At 39.3% G+C, this 17,095-nt stretch overlaps 1 protein-coding gene across 2 annotated transcripts in view; it reads right to left on the bottom strand.

The window, feature by feature from the left end:
* kcnab2a (potassium voltage-gated channel subfamily A regulatory beta subunit 2a) overlaps nt 1-17,095 on the bottom strand; it is a 121,569-nt gene that overhangs the window by 43,374 nt on the left and 61,100 nt on the right. The window lies entirely within an intron of this gene.

Genomic DNA, 17,095 nt, shown 5'->3' with positions numbered 1-17,095 from the left:
TACACTGCAATGAAACAGTATACATGAGTTTCACACCAACAGCTGAGTGGCACATCAGACATTTTAAAGTGCATGCAGAGGTAGATAAAGCTGCTGAATGGTGACCACGCATGGAACTCATGGAGATAATAAAAACAACTACACAAGGAGGCCGTCTACAGCCACATCTATTGATGCCATGTTTTGTTTTGCTTTTTTACCCCGTGCCAATTACAGATCATTTGCTTTTGTAGACTAAAGACCCAGCGACTACAGGAGACTCTGGTGTTAACTGAATAGTCGTTATTTGGAAAATTTGGAGTTTTTAGAATGACAAAAGTTGGATCCCTGGGACTTTAAATTCTTCTCCAGAGGAAAAAAATAATGGAACAGCCTCCTGAAATGGATTGTGAGGGTCTATTGTATTGTATATGAAAAAGTTGTATGTATGTAACACAGCTCAACTAATCTATACTGTTGCAACTAGAGAGTAGAATTTGATCTGAAACACAATAGGATCATTCCTGAGCAAAGCAAGCCACATTAAATGGCTGGAATATGACAATGGTGGGGAGCTGAAATGAAAGTAAACACCAGCGTAATTGGGCTCGAAGCAACAGAGGCTGCAGATTGAAGCGCTGGCGGATGAACCGTGCGTACGCTCCCAGTAATCTAATACCGACGCTTATCTGAGCAGACCAGCTATAACGTGGCGAGCAGATAATTAAACGAGATGCCATCAGGAACAGATGTGGTGAGTGAAGCAGTCATAGAGGCCACCTCCGTCAATGGAATCCTGCAGACAGGCTGTTGCTAACTGACAGCTCTATTCTCGGAACTATGACCTTTTGGGTTTCCGAGACTTAAATAGAAGCCGCGGGGTCTGTGGGCTTTAATTCGACTCGAATCGGATTTAAAATTAACACAGCACACTTTAGAAGGACGGGAGTTGCACTACTCTGATTGTAAGGGTGAATGTGAGAGAATGTGAGGGATGCCGTAATGAATGTCTGATCCAACAGCAGAAAACACCAACAAGCAAGACACACTATGGTAAACACATCTGCAGATGATGACGTTCATTCTTAAAGGAAAACCACACTTTTTGGGGGATTTTGCCCATCCTCCACGGTCCTTATGTGAAACATGAACATGTCTTTTCCGTGTGTTCTAAATATATAAAAACAGACAGCTCAGTATTGCACTTATGGGACCCACTTACGCCTATTAAGCCTTCTGACGATACTCCAAAAAGCACGAACAATGCTACATTTACGTATAAAGTGACGTGCATATCAACTAAACTACGGTGACATTGTTATTATTATTAACATAGTTACGCCGATCAAACTACGTTACTGGTGGACTGACAGTCATAACACACCGGCGAGCTACTAGCCGGCTAGCGACTAACTTGGCTGCAGTGCATTAGCATTGCGCTCACAACGCCTCAGACCACTACAAAAAAGGTAAAGCTACATATTTGAGCTGACATCACAGCTGCTGTGTATTTATTTCTGAGTTTGGAAAAGATAGGTGCAACCGTTTCTACAGTATATTGCTATGTGAAATCAATACGCCGAGTCCTTCGACGTTCCGGTAGTGCTTAGAATGGCCAAAATACTGTAAGTATTACACGTTATCATGGATGTACCTACTACTACATGATCACAGCATGTATATAAAACCATAAAACCTTGTTGAAGGTTTTTATAAATGTTTTAATAGCGGTCTTTGTAGGTGGCATAGGTGGATCCCATTATGTGCAGTCCTGAGCTGTCTGTTTTTATTTGTTTTTATATCTTTAGAACACACAAAAAAGAGAAATACATATGTGTTCATGTCTCATGTAAGGATTGTGGATGATAGACAAAAGTCCAAAAAATTGTAAGTTTTCCTTTAAGGTTGTTGTGTATCAAAGTGCTGCCGTTCGTTGTTGTGTTGAATGACCTCGCCACAATGGTAGTGGAAACGTGATGCCAACGTTCCATTCCGCTCAGCTCCAGGGCTCCAAGAGTCGTCACATGTGGGGACATAGCTTCAGGCATAGCTTTAGCAAAGCCACTTGGCTCCAAGACTGTCACAAACCCATGGCTTGTATTAAAGGGACTGGATTCAGTTGTTTCTTCCAGCTGCCTAGAGGGCGCCAACACTTGAACGCAAAAATAGCATTATATCGTTACGCTTCCTGCTCGGACATTGTTCGCTATCATCGAATGTGTAGCCTATCATAGCCACACAATTACGCCAAGTCGGTCGCTTCTCTGCGACTGCTTTCATGTATGTGCACGCCGACATGTACTGTACGTGTTTTCGCATGGAGAGAAATTTGTATATTTTTATCCAATCAAACAAAAAATGGATTTGCAAACAAAAAAGATGTACAAAAAAAAAAAAAAAGAACGACAAGCCTAGTTACAAGCCTATTTATTGGACAGTCTCGAATGCTGGCTGACAACTTCTGCCCTCAACATGGAGGTTCTACACGGAGAGGAAAGGGTGACTTTAAAATGAGTGAGAAAAGCTTTTTTTTAAATTCAGTTTTTAACACCTAACGGCAGATATGCTAACGACAGATATGTAAGGTTTAGTGTGACATTTGAAACTATTTGTGTTGATCACCACCATCACTAATGTTGATCACCACCGTGCACCTCCATAGTGGGCTTGTCCAGGCAGCTCCATTCATGGAGCTTTTTCTGCACCAAGTCTTTCTTTCAAATTGTTAAACTTGATGTATTTGACTTATTTCTTATTAATAGTATAACAATGGGATTGTAATGTGGATGTTTCGAGTTGGCACGGATTGGGGAGGGGAACGTTTTGAGTGTGACACAGTACAAGAAGACTTACCTGCTGCAGAAGTTGTACATAACATTTAAATGAGAAAACATACAGCTATAACCGTCCACTCTTAATGGCTATGTAAACGTAACAATGGATCAAAATAGCTTTAGCTCTTGCTAGCATTAGCAACTGGTCACCGGGAAAGATTTTCAACAGAAATGTAACATACGTACATTATAGCGATCTGATTGTATTGTGCAAAACTATGACAGGAACAACATCCAATTAAAAGCACTAAATGACCACCATCCGCCAGTATGAGCCTGGATTTGCTTTTTTCAGAGAGGTGCGCCAACAAATATGCACATTAGCACTATAAGGTCATATACCTTATATACTATATACCACTATAAGGGAATGCCTTTATGCATTCCCACATAGTATCAGCATTTGGGACCAAATATGAGGTGAAAGAAAAAACTGAAAAATACAGTAAAGTAGTGATGCATGTAGATGCATTGCAAAGTTAAATGGTGTGTTCAAGGGCCATGGAACAAAGTGTAGCAAGTCACCTCTCCCATTAAATGGGATTTCTAACTACTTATTATTTTTTAAATAAAATAAACAAAATAAACAAAATAAAATAAAAATGTGTATCCCTTTACAAAAAAAGTAGTTATTTACAAATAATTTCATTTTTCATTTTTGTGTGTGTGTGTGTGTTTTTTTTTTTTTTTATCATTGCACGTGAATGTTTCCCGCGGACTGGTGGTTGGGGACCCCTGCCTTACAGCATGCTTTGGGCTATGATGTGCTTTTTTTACACATTTGAAAATACCGTAAGAATGACTCTTTAAAACAATTGGCTTCTTTGTTTTATAATGTAAGATTAACGTCTACATCGACAAATGTAAGTCTTGAATTGTATCGAATCGTATCGTTTGTACACTGTATCGAATTGTTCTGTTTTTAAAATATATTGTTTTTGAATCGCATCTCAACTCGAGTATCTAGATGCGTATGCAAGCGTTTACCACAAAGATTATAAATAAAAACTGGACCGGACGTAGGCAGTTATTTTTTTTTTCCGTGAACATCATTTTATTGGCAAATGTGAACTACAAACAATGTTTTTACATCACTGTTAATGTGATCTTGTGTTTATTTTGCTTTGCTCTTTCGGACACTCCAGGAGTATGGACTCAAGACAATTTGAAGGCCAACTTGCCAAAAAGAAATGGATAGTAAAAAGTATGTAGAGTTTGGGGGATCATTAGTAATTTTTTATGAATGTAAAATAATCATGTGCCTCTCCCTTAATTGCAAAGATTCAGGGAGTCTGCTATTCTAATTAGCAGGAGGTAGAGCGGTCATCCGGTAACCAGAGGGTTCTCGATTCGAATCCCGCTTCCTCCATCCCAGGCACTGCTGTTGTGTCCTTGGGCAGGACACCTCACCCACAATGCCCCCAGGGTCATCCACACATGGATGCTTCACTGACCAAGATGCTGACCTATGACCCGTATCCAGTCCCTGGGTAGCACGCTAGCATGATGGCTGTCAAATGCTCCTCAGGAGAATGGCTTCAATGCACAGACACATTTTGCTGTACAATGTAATGTGACAAAATAAACATATTTCTTTCTTAAAGTACAAAAATTTAGCACAGGATTAGAAGTGCGATATTGTAGGGACAAGGGATTATTTATAGGACTGTCACACGATCTTGTGTCACAAGATCACACGAGATTAAAACATGACAAGATTTCTCGTTCACAAAAAAAAAAGTCACGTTAGCAGTAGGCCTGGGACGATAAGACATAAATTAATCACATGATAAACGAAAATGAACTCAATACTTTTAAATATACTTAAAATATTGCCATGTGCATGCGCGTCTGATTTCCACGTCTCCCGCCTCGAAACAAACAGGGAGAGACTTCACTTTGTGCATTGGGTTCAGCACCTTGGCGCTTGTGTTCCATAGAACAATGGCACGTCATACAGTCTCTTTGTCTCAGTGGGTGGAGGCGGTGCCGGTGGCATACACACAGAGTGTAGAAGAGTGTAACGTACAAATTAATATAGTGTCATATATATTTTTTCATTGTACTTTTCTTAAAAGTAACGTTAAAGTCTAATCTCGTCTCGTTCCCGTAGACCCAATCTCGTGCACCGTCTTGTCTCACACCCCTAAATATTTATAATAAAAATGAAGTCTGGGTATGAGATTTATATATACAGTAATTTATATATAAAGTAATCATTAACTAAGTACAAAATACAGAACTATTTCATAACTATTAAATAAGAATAATGACTTTGACTCCGCTAATAAAGAGATTCATGAATCATCCAGTTAGGATATAAATGAATCATCCATTAATCCATTCATTTTCTATGCCGCTTCTCCTCATAAATGAATCATACAGTATATAATAACGATACATTTAAAAATGTAATGCATAAAGTTGTGTAGATATCCAAACAACCTGTACAACTGTATTGCTCAAATCTGTATATAAAGACAACTGCAAAAGTGGTTAATATGATGGTTCGAAATAAGCATTATTTAGCAGGCTAGCTTAGCACTATTCACTTCTAGTCTTTGGTCCCTTCTGAGCGATAACATGGACCAGACGACGCAACAGTTTGCATATTAAGGGCTGCTTTGAAGATACAACTAAGATAGAAAGGTTCTGAATAACCATAAAAGTACCAATTTCTCCAGTGGTGAGTAGTTTTATATTGACTGCCTTTAGTATTTTCACTCTCTTGAGGGTGGAAATTCTCAGCCAGCATTCGAGACTGACCAGTAAAAAGGCTTGTGGCATGGTTCAGAGGAGGCCCCGCCCACAACAGTGAACGCGATTCATAAACCATAAAATAAGATTTAAGTTGCAAACAAAAGCTTGCAAAGATTTGCAAACAAAAGCTCTTTTTAGTTTGCAAATCCACTTAAGAGATCCAAAGAGACCCAAATGTGCAAAATGCAAATTCTACCAATTTTTCAACAGGTCTTAGGATTTTTGATCAGGAGTGTATATAAATCTTTTTTAACAACAGAACACAAGCAATTCAGTTATTGACTTTCGGGTACCGATTTCATTTTCTACTATGCTAGACGCACACATTGAAGTTGTCTCCTGGGCTCTGTGTAAGTGTGTGCTAATTTTAAAGACTACACATTATCGTAAATGTAATATCTCACTTTATTGACAAACAGGTGTAAAAATGCGTGATCAAGTCAGCTGTGGCCGCTTTTTCAGGCTTCCGTTTGGAAAAAATGTGCATGACAGCCAGTGGATGTGTTCATATGTGGGCACTGGTAGGGATGGAGATTTATTTTTTTAAAGCGGAGTGCAAAAAATTAGCATTTTTAAAAATATCCGTGTTTGTGTAGAGATGGCCCTTTTTGTCTTCAGTAGGGGTATGAAACATGTATTCATACTTTTTTGATACAATACAGACCTACACAGTTCCTACAGGAACAGGGAATGTAACTGCCTCGTGATGTAGTCACGTGTCTACTCCCTAAACAATTAGTGAAGCCAGCCTTTGTCTGGTGCAGGGGTGTCCAAAGTGCGGCCTGGGGACCATTTTTACTGGCCCTTGGCATTCTACAAATACAATTCAACAAAAAACAGCAAAAATGGAAAAAAAAAACAGTCATTTAACAAGAATAAAGTCATAATATTAAGAGAAAAATCTGTATAATTTTGAAATATTAAGGACTAAAAATGACATTTTTCCTATTCCTGTTATGAGAAACAAACAGAACAATGAAAAAGTTGCAACTTTAGGAAGTTTACGTTGGGTAAAAGTTATAATTATTCAGATAATTAGTCTCAAAATATTATGAGAATAAAGACATAATATTAAGATAAAAAATGTAGGAGAATATATATATATATATTTGTAAAAAAATAAACAGCAAAAATGGAAAAACGAGCAAAAAAGCGTAACATAAGGAGTAAAAGTTCATTCACACTGATAATAAATATGCTTGCTACCGATAACACAAAGCCCAGGATGGTTTAGAAAATGTAAAAGTGGCCCCTGGATCCTTGGATTTTTCAGTATATGGCCCTCCTTCGAAAAAGTATGAACGCCCCTGGTCTCGCGGGAGACATGGCCAACCGTGACCTTCCAACCGAGGTACATACCGAACTGGAATAAAATGCTATTCTGTTCTGTATGGTTATTACTACTAAATATTGAACACATGTGATGATTGACTTCTAGTCATTTCTAAAACCTAGAAGTCCTTTGTTGACCCTTTATTTATCTGCATCTGAAAATCTGCACATTTATCGACCGGAGGCGCAATGGAGGATGGACTAATCAATACAGGCATACATCATCTGGTAGGGCAAGTGATCCATCACCTAAATGAATCAACAGAACAACCATTTTTCATTGACTGGGTTCCTTTGGGTGTTTTTATCCAGCTGGCTGACTCTCACCAGACGACGCAAATACACCATTTCCATCGCACGACATTCTAATATTCATCGACTTTCAAGGCCTTCGTGAAAAAGCTCCGAAAAGTAGAAAATGAAGGGTATTACACACAGACAGCCTTTGTAATAAATAAATACTATCAAAATATAAGGGCTGTCAAAAACAGCGGTAACTCATTTATTTAATTAATTATGTTACTTTTTCTTGCGTAATTAACGCGTATGCCTGATGGAAAGCCACATCTCACTGTTATAACGACAGACGGCAGCACAGTGTAGTTCCCCCAGAGCCACACAGAGTCTGACGCTCTTTTATAAGTTCATCTAACCTGAACACATCAACAGCGGTGCAATTCAAACAACATGTACTGTATGTATTTTCCAAGTCACAAACACGTCTTTTGTCCCTTCATCGTCAGAACAACACTTCCTCATTGTCACTACACGACTGCGAGATGCATTCAGGGACACTGCAAACAAGAACCTCTTATGCATCTAAATAGACAGAAAGTCAAAGAAAAACCATAAGTGGATATTCTTATCACTCACCTTGTAACTCTAAATGCGAAAGTACAATTTGCTGCATTTAAATGTGCTTGGAAATCCCAGAAAATACACTCAAAATGTGAATTCAACTTAAATGATGTGGTGTGTTTGAACGCAACCCCTCATTGCTCATAATAACACGGTTATATTCTTATCACTCACTTCGTAACTCTTAATTCGGATATATAATTTGCTACATTTAAATATGGAAAAGACACTGAAAAATATTTACCTTAAAATACGTGATGTCTTGGAACGCAAACCCTCATTGCTCATAACACGGTTTAAATAAAGTGTGATTCAAATGTTCTGCTACTGTACTATTAAAAAAAATGGGGTTATGTAAATTGATTTTCTTAAGACGTGTGGTATCTTTTAGTTGATTTAAATTTTCAGTTAATTTGGAGCCGTTAATACATGCAAATATATATAATCCATTTAACTTTCTTTCAATAAAATGGTCATTTTTCAGACATCATTTAAAATGTTGATTAATCATGATTAATTCATTTGAAACCCTTGATTAATCTGATTAAAAATTTTAATCATTTGACAGCACTACAAAATATGCAAACAGATGCTCAATGTAATGAACCATTTTCATCACAGTTGCTGTGATTTAATAATGAACAGCCCAGGTTTCTGGTGTGTTTCATTCGTGTAAATAACTATCAACACTACATGACCGTTAAATAGTCACCTCAAAAAATGGCAGCTCTGACCATGCATAAGGATGTACACCAACAACTGTCTCAGGAAAAAATAATTACTTAGAGTCAAGTTTTTTTTTCCAAAGAAAATATGATCCAGAATTCAAACAAAAATCCAGATTCTGAACAAAACAAATCAAACGAGGGTGATCCAAGAGAAAACAGTTCGGAATCAGGCTCAGGTAAAATACTACCAATGCTCTAATTTTCATTAGGGAGTTTAATTGCCCAAACCGAAAAGCAAACATTTTCAAATATTGTCAACAGCCTCCCTCCAATTATTTCCAGCAACAGAACCAATGTTGTAATAGCCGAGAGGAGCAGGTCAGTCAGCATTAATAGTGCGGCTGACTTCATTGTAAACAACAGTACAGCAAGTGTACACTTGGAGTTGCACACTAATAGCTGGGTAGTGCAAACAACATTTTAAAGCGCATGCAGAGGTTTATGAAGCTGCTGGATGCCAACTTATTTGTAGAACCCCGTGAACATGTTCCTCATGTGCTCACCTGCCAATGTGTCACACTGATAATTTGCCTTATCACTGGTACTCCATAAAAAGAGCACTGTGAAACTCAAAAATCAATATGGTAAAGTAAATATATCAATCAATCAATCACCGAGCTAAACCGCTCAATGGACTGTGCCCCAGTGCACAAAGCAAAGTCCATAAAGGCATGTTCACTGTGGATTAGTTAGTGTGGAAAAACATGACTGACCCTGACCTTAAACAGGCATGAACCCGTAAATGTTAGCCTTCAGACATGTTAGCACCTGTAGTTATTTTAGGGGACACTGTGCTGGGCCAATGTGATATTCAGCACAAATGAAGTAATACAGTACATGCATTTCATCTAGTAGCCAATGGCAAATATCTCTGCCTGTCTAGACAAAGAAGGACAGCAAAGCTCATATCAATGCACTGTACCCTGTACCCGTGGATGTCCCAGATACGTTGGTCTACCAGCGTCATGTCTGGAGCCATGAAACTATCCGGAGGCGCTCACGTTTTTGCAGCATGTCATGTAAACCTCAAGATTCGCTGTCAATTAGTACAATTAGTTGGCCAAAATCACAAAGTATTTCATGCTGTCTGCTATAAAACCTTTTCAAAGCCTGTTTTACAAAAGGAAGCTCAAATTAAGTCTTTGTTTAGGATTATTTGCTTTTGCTACAAAATCCATAATGTATTAAATGTATTATGATTAGTTGTATAGAAAAATATTAAACCAAATGCTCCTGAATAGAATTAATTCATGGTTCCATTTCCATAATCTAGCCAGTATTATATACACTTTAATAAAACATACTTGGGGCAACACCACTATTGGGAAATAATCTCAGTCTGAGTAATAAGATGCTTTGGATTCGTTCACTAGAGTGGACAAAATATGGAAGCAATTCATTGGTTGTCTCAAGATACTGTAAACTGAATAGCCGGGGCATTTATTCATTTAAAATGCAAAAACAATGGGGCGTTAACTGAAAGCATGCGGTAATTGAGAGGTTATGTCTGAAATGCAAAAAGTCATGATATATAACGACTTAACGACATAGTAATGATGTTTCTGCGCCATTCTTGTTAATCACCTGAAAAATTGGTTTGGGCCCTGAGTGTGACAATGACCCGGATGAATGGGAATATTCACAGGCATATTATGTTTGTGTTTTAGGAAAAGCAAGATATTCACACACATCAGCTTTGACTTTGGAAAACAGTGATCAACATGTTTGCCTCTTTTCTGATATGTTGCAGGACCAAACCACTAAGTGTTTGTGTGTGGTTCATATTGATTTGGTCAGTCTAGTGCAGGGGTCAGCAACCTTTAGCATCAAAAGAGCCATTTTGCCTCCTCTTCCAGTGAAGAAAAATGGTCTGCAGCCGCAAAACATGACAGCTTATAAAGTTTTAATCATTTTTTAGGGGGTGTTATTGTACCTGTTACAACAACAGAATTCAAATTCAATTCAGCAACTACGCTAGCAGCTGTATCTCATGTAACTCATTTTGGACAGTTCGTCCACTTGTTGAAAGTATGTTTGCTCTGCTCAACCTTCCGTAGTCGTTCTCTTACGCCCATCTGCAGTTGGGTACTGAAAAAAAGTTGATTGCTTTTTTTTTGAGAATGTCTTTCAACGTTTTCAACATTTTCTGTTTGCTAATTTCTCACAACATATCAAGCCAGCGTCATTGGCAGTGAAGGCTTACTGCGGTGGGTAGCACACTCAAGATGTCACATTGGTAGCCTCCACCTTCCATTGCTCATCTAGTCAGAAGTCAGAACGCAGTGTAGATGCATTCACGGAATTGCGGTGAATCGGATATTTCAAACTCTTTCCGAAAATCCACATTTCTTCCATTTCGGTGTTAACAGAAAGAGCTCGGCGTGGGAGCTGCAACAATGAGGGTGAAGAGCCGCATGCGGCTTCGGAGCTGTGGGTTGCCGACCCCTGGTCTAGGGCCTAACTGATTACTCGAAACAAGAAGCGTCAGATTAATTGACTAAGAAAATAATCATTAGTTGCAGCCCTTGTATCATGTAAATAAATTGTGGAATTAATCGTCTGTCGTCTTCATTCTGAATGTGTATGCCATTATGTCATTATATAATTTCCGGGAGATTATAGCTTGGTAATGTAACTCATACAAAGAATTGGAGGCGCATAAGAGCACAGGGATGGCCGTGAATGATGAAAGACATGTTGTCATCCGTTTTTTTTTTTGTGCTGGTTTCAAATGGCGAAACAAATGAACGAATGATACAAGGATTCCTCTAAACTGTACCCTGTCTTGTGTGGTGGCCAAACTTTGTCTGGATTATGTGCCTTGGTTTTGTGGTTATCCACAAAAATAAAATCAGCTGAGCTCCTAAAATCTCTTTCAGACAATCATGTCAGCGAATGCAGAGCGCTGATAGGCAACCATTTTATTCAACTTGCGGGGGAGGAAGAGGAGGGAAAGGCTGTATGTGTAGACACATACATTTCTGTGATCACGACCACAGCTACACTGTGGACTGGATAGAGTAAGAATGCCTTGAGGACTATAATATTTGGAGTCAAACAGCTGTTAAAAATGGTTCTACTGGGAAAAACACCCTTGTTACACAGACAATGACTTTATCGGTTTTCTTCTGTTAAATTGCGCGTCCAGCCTCATTTGGTACAGCGACACTTTGACAAATCAATGATGCCGTACCATAATGAGGCCACTGGAGACCGTCCTAGACTTGGGAGGTACAAGTGACCCCTTCCCGTACAAGCGGCAAAGCAGCACAGCGGCAGCGAGGAGGGAGCGAGGATGGCCACTTTAATTGAGAGAGCGTTAGCAGCCACTCTTGACCACGGAGGGAGTACTGTCACGAGTAGTCATCCTTCAGCACAACAGCAACATTATCTCTAAAAATAGGCACCAGCTCTTTGAATCAGGTTTAAACTGCAAGACTAGGACCAATGCAAAGAGCACCCTTGGCATCATAACAGAAAAGTGGGACAAAAGTTGACATTTGGGGATGCAATGAGTATCGTGCATTCTGCTGCCTTCTGGGCTTGGCGTGAAAAGTTGCTTACAAAGCTGTCTAAAAAGAACAACCTATTATCATGAGTGACCTTAAGTATTGGAAGTCCCATATTATAGTGTTATTCAACAGTTTTAAATAAGTCAGTGTGCCACAATAGTGTATTGGAAATGTAACGTCCAAAATCCAGCCTTGATGCCGTAACATACACAGTTTAAATATTTAGTAAGCCCTTCTGTGTCTGTAGCTTTACATGGGGGTGGGCACATCTAGCTTAGGGGGTATCCTGTCCACGAGGAAGGAGGTTTTTCCTTCATCAAGTCATAAAAACAGAACTTCAAAAGCAACCGTATGAGCACCTCTTGTCTCAAAAGTGGAGCAAACAAGTGATAGATTTTTTTTCCACACTCAGTGCTCAAAACCATGACATCATAATTAAAATGTCAATTTTGCATAAAACGTAGATAACAATAGCGTATCCGGGTGAGCATACTCCAGTTGATGCTACAGTACAGTAATTACAATAAAGGTAGTCAAAGAAAACAGTCAGGTTCCAATAATGGGGGGCAGCAACAATTTACAATAATTTCATGTATTGATGTGCTTCCTTTTTACAAAAATATCCATATGTCCATATTGAGTCCCTGAGCTGCTTCACTTAATACTCCCTCAGTCTATCATGTATGTACCGGTATGTATCTTTCAGCTCCTGAGAAAGCTTATCCAATGGTATCGGGCCAGGACATCCACTATGGCAGAAGGTGATTATTAGTGCAAGTGCATTCCCTGGATTAGGGCTGTATCATATGTGCCAGTCTTCCAGCTGTCCAATTGAGGTTAAGGTTATACTTTCTGAGAGTTTCATTGAAGGGCATTAGTCAGGATTTGACAAAACCCAGTTCGATAGAACCAGCTGAGGTGGTGGGGGGTGGAGGCAGCAGTAGCCTGTGTGTGTTGAGTGACAGAGTGAGCGAGAGTTAAAGGAAAGTGATGTGACGTGACAGCGCTGATTGACAGATGTGTTAATGTATCCCGAGGTGGCTGCTTAAGCATTTCTAATATCTGACAGGGCACATCACTGCAGTCATGCAAAATGTCAATTTTTTTACAGTTATGTAACGAAAGATGCATATTTTGTCATGTTTGATTGTTATATGCTGAAGCTACAAAAGACTGAGAAGCATGTACTGTGGTTCTACAGTTGTCCTCACATTCTGTGGTTGTCATCACATTTTTGTTCTTTGCCATCTCGGAACCCTTTTTATATTAATCAGTTCCAGGGTCAAACTGTTGCCGTCATTATCACCGTAATTCCCGGTGTATACGCTTTGAACCCTGCAGCTTATACAAGGATGCGGGTGTCGCGGGGGTGCGCTGGAGCCTATCCCAGTTGACTTTGGGCGGGAGGCAGAGTACACTCTGGCCTGGTCACCAGCCAATCGCAGGGCACACACAGACAAACAACCATTCACACTCACATTCATACCTATGGACAATTTAGAGTAGCCAATTATCCTAACATGCATGTTTTTGGAATGTGGGAGGAAGCCGGAGTACCGGAAGAAAACCAACCCACGCACGGGGAGAACAAACTCCATGCAGAGATGTCAAATGGACATTCAAACCCAGATCCAACATGCTAACCACTAGGCCACCGTGATGAATTTAGTTACTTTCCGCTGTGTTCCTGTTAATGATATACATTACTGAACTACGTTTAATGAGATGTACTGTAAGGGCATTTTTTTTCTGAATATTCTGGACCGACTCCCAACATTAAGGCCATTCAAATTTAGAGGTTCTACTGTACAACTTTTTTGTGTGCAGTAATAAAATGGAAAATATGAGCCAATGGACATTGAGCCATCAATATGAGCACAGATTGTTGCATTGTAGCTATAAAAAGGCCAAATGACACATTTAACCGTTTGACTAATTCTGGGATCTCTGAATACGACAGAAGAGAGGCACACAGGCCACATCTGTAAACAGTCGTCACCTCGATTCATAACTCTCCAGAGAGCATGTGAGTTTCCCTGTAGACGCATGAGCAGAGCTCAGGAGGACTTGTCTTATCCACTGTCCCTGATGACACATCCAACAGAGCTGGCAAGCTAAGACATTCAAAAGAGGACAGGGAAGCCCTCCACTTATGCAATGTAATTATGTAAGGCAAGTTGTGCCTTTTGGCCATCCAATATGATATACTGCATAGTCAAAAAATAAAAAAAAAAAAAGAAAAGCGTGAACGACAAGGACCTTATAAAGCAGTTAGCACCTGACAATTTCGACAGCTCACTTGCAGTCTTCCTCAGGGATAAAAAAACTCACTAACTCTGGTCTGATTAAAAGAATTGTTTAGAACTTCATGTTCTGTTGTTAAATAAGGTTTAAAAACATGAAATTAAGTCATAAATGTCTTATGACACAAACCCAAAAGCTCAGTTTTACCCATCCACGCACAATATTGAGTCAGAGTTTTTGAAAATATTAATTCTGGACAGAGTTTTGAGCTGTGGCAATTATGCAAATTAGATTACATCATCAGCTACATCTACATCACATTCTATGGTTGTCATCACATTTTTCTCTTTAGTCATCTCTTTCTTTGCCTGATAAAAAAAACAAACTTGTGGAGTTAATCCTTTAGATTAGGGGTCTCAAAGTTAATTTACATGTGGGCCGCTGGAGGTACGGTCTGGGTTAGGCTGGGCCGCATGAAGTATTGCGAGTGGGGCTGGGATTCTCAGGGTACCTCACGATACGGTACGATACACGATGCATGACTCATGATAACTATAATATCTCGATACGGTGATAGGGTGAACCAAAACTCTTAATAATTTCATTGTTTGTATTTTGCAGCATTCAGCTGGGATAGGCTCCAACTTACTCGTGACTCTGATGAGGACAAGCCGTACAGAAAGTGGGTGGAATTTTTGTAGCATATTTGAACAAGAATACAAGCAACGATGCTGCAAAAAGAATGACATGGTTTTAGTGCATCATAAGTGTAAACAGGATTGTAGTTTAGCTGTCTGAAAAACAGTTAAGCTATTGTAAACTCATTCAGAAAACACAACATCTCATGTCTCTCAAGTAGATGAACTCTATAAAGTAGAAGCATATCAAAAATAAATATTTAGTAAAGTATGGAAGTAGTGTTCCTTATTCACCGGAATAAGGTTGAACAGTACGACAATGGAGAACGTAAACTAAACTAATTGAACGACACAACATTTAGCATTTGAATAGAAAAATGAACATTTCTCTTTTCTCCACAAGCATGGTGACGAACGAGGTGGTTGTGTCTGTCATGGTGCCAGTGTGTCGTATTTTCGTCAGAAACTTCTTCCATCCTGCTTATCCAGCTTTGTCTCGTCCACACTATAAAAGTGAGTCGGTGTATTACGCGCCATTTGTTTATTTTTTATTCTGCTTTCATTTCTTCTTCTGCGATTTCTGCCCAATTTCTGCTATTGTCGTGAAGAGCTCCTCCTAGATGACATGTAAAATGATCACTCGACTCACTGAGAAGGAACGGTGATACAGGTTTATAGTGGTTATATTTTAATAATAATAATAATAAGAAGAAGAATAAGAATAAGGTATTGATAATCCGTACTAGGGTTTAATATTGCGATAGTCCTCTCGTGGACAAATTGGTGAGGAAGGCAGACTCTGTCATTGGCACTGATCTGGACATCCTGACATCTGTGGCAGAGCAAAGGACACTGAGGGGGCTCCATTACATCATGAACAACCAGCATCATCCAATGCACAGCATCATCTCCCAACAGAGGAGCAGTTTCAGTGGCAGATTACTATCACTGTCCTGCTCCACCAAAAGACTGACCAGATCATTCCTCGCCCACGCCATGCGGCTGTTCAACACAACAGGGGTGGGGGTGGGGGGGGCATAAAAACACACACAGGACTGGAATTATAACCTTATTATGTAATATTCTTATTATTCATTTATGTATTATTGCACTACAAAATAGTGTTATCTGTTCTGTATTTATGTATTTATTTTTTCTTATTTCTCGTCTTGCCTTGGTGAAGTATCTATCTATCTATCTATCTATCTATCTATCAATCAATCAATCTCAATAGTTTGATGTATAGATATTTTGTCACAACCATAATCCGGAATGATGCCAGCTCCCAGCATGCATTGTGGTACTTGGTTTGTAAAAAGTTGAAGTTATAGGTTTAGAGTTCTTAATTATTCCCCATAGTAGTAGTTGCCCTATGTGTGTTTACTTACCTGTTATATGTTGTCCTGTCATTTTTGTGTGTGTGTGTGTGTGTGTGTGTGTGTTAGCAACGCAATTGTTGGTAGTGTTCTGTCTAGTGACCCCTATGCTAATTTCTGTATGTGACAAGCTTACTGTTTGTTCAATGGAGGCTTTTTATGAATAGCACTAGCTGAAGCTCAGACCTCTGCGCCTGCATTTACACTACTCTTCCATGTCAAGTCGCGAGCCGCAAACTATGATCCGGCGGGCCACAAGTTTGAGACCCCTGCTTTAGATGCTCACTGAGCTGAAGTCTCATGAGATTTAATTCAGAATATTTTGCACTAACAATTGTAAACGTTTTCCTTCTATTACTTCATGCGTGTGGTGGTAGTAAGGCGACAGTATGAAACAAATAAACATGCTGCACAGTGACCAAGCGTTGCGTAACAAGGTGCGATTAAGGCAAACACGACATGATCACACAGGGACAGAGGAGCTGAACAACCTGTCCTGTTCGTCGTATAGTCCTCCAGCCTGTCTTGGCGAATTTGTCATATTAAAGCGAACCTGCACATTATGAGTGTTGCTTGGCAGAAATGCTCCCGCCAGCAAAAGGTCTATTGCAATGATGCACACAATGTGGACACAATGGTGACTAAAATACAGTCATGCAAACAACCATAAAACAATAATTTAAAAATGAATGAGAGCTCAATCAACTTGGAGGCACAAAGGAACACTGCAGAACGCAGTATAGTTGATATTTACACGAGCTTTAAAAGACAATATGAGGAGCAATATGAAATTATAGGTTAACTAACATGTTATAACACCTTAGCTGTTTGAAT

This window comes from Dunckerocampus dactyliophorus, chromosome 8 (assembly GCF_027744805.1).
Source record: "Dunckerocampus dactyliophorus isolate RoL2022-P2 chromosome 8, RoL_Ddac_1.1, whole genome shotgun sequence".
Lineage (NCBI taxonomy): Eukaryota > Metazoa > Chordata > Actinopteri > Syngnathiformes > Syngnathidae > Dunckerocampus > Dunckerocampus dactyliophorus.
This window is presented reverse-complemented; position numbering and strand designations above follow the sequence as displayed.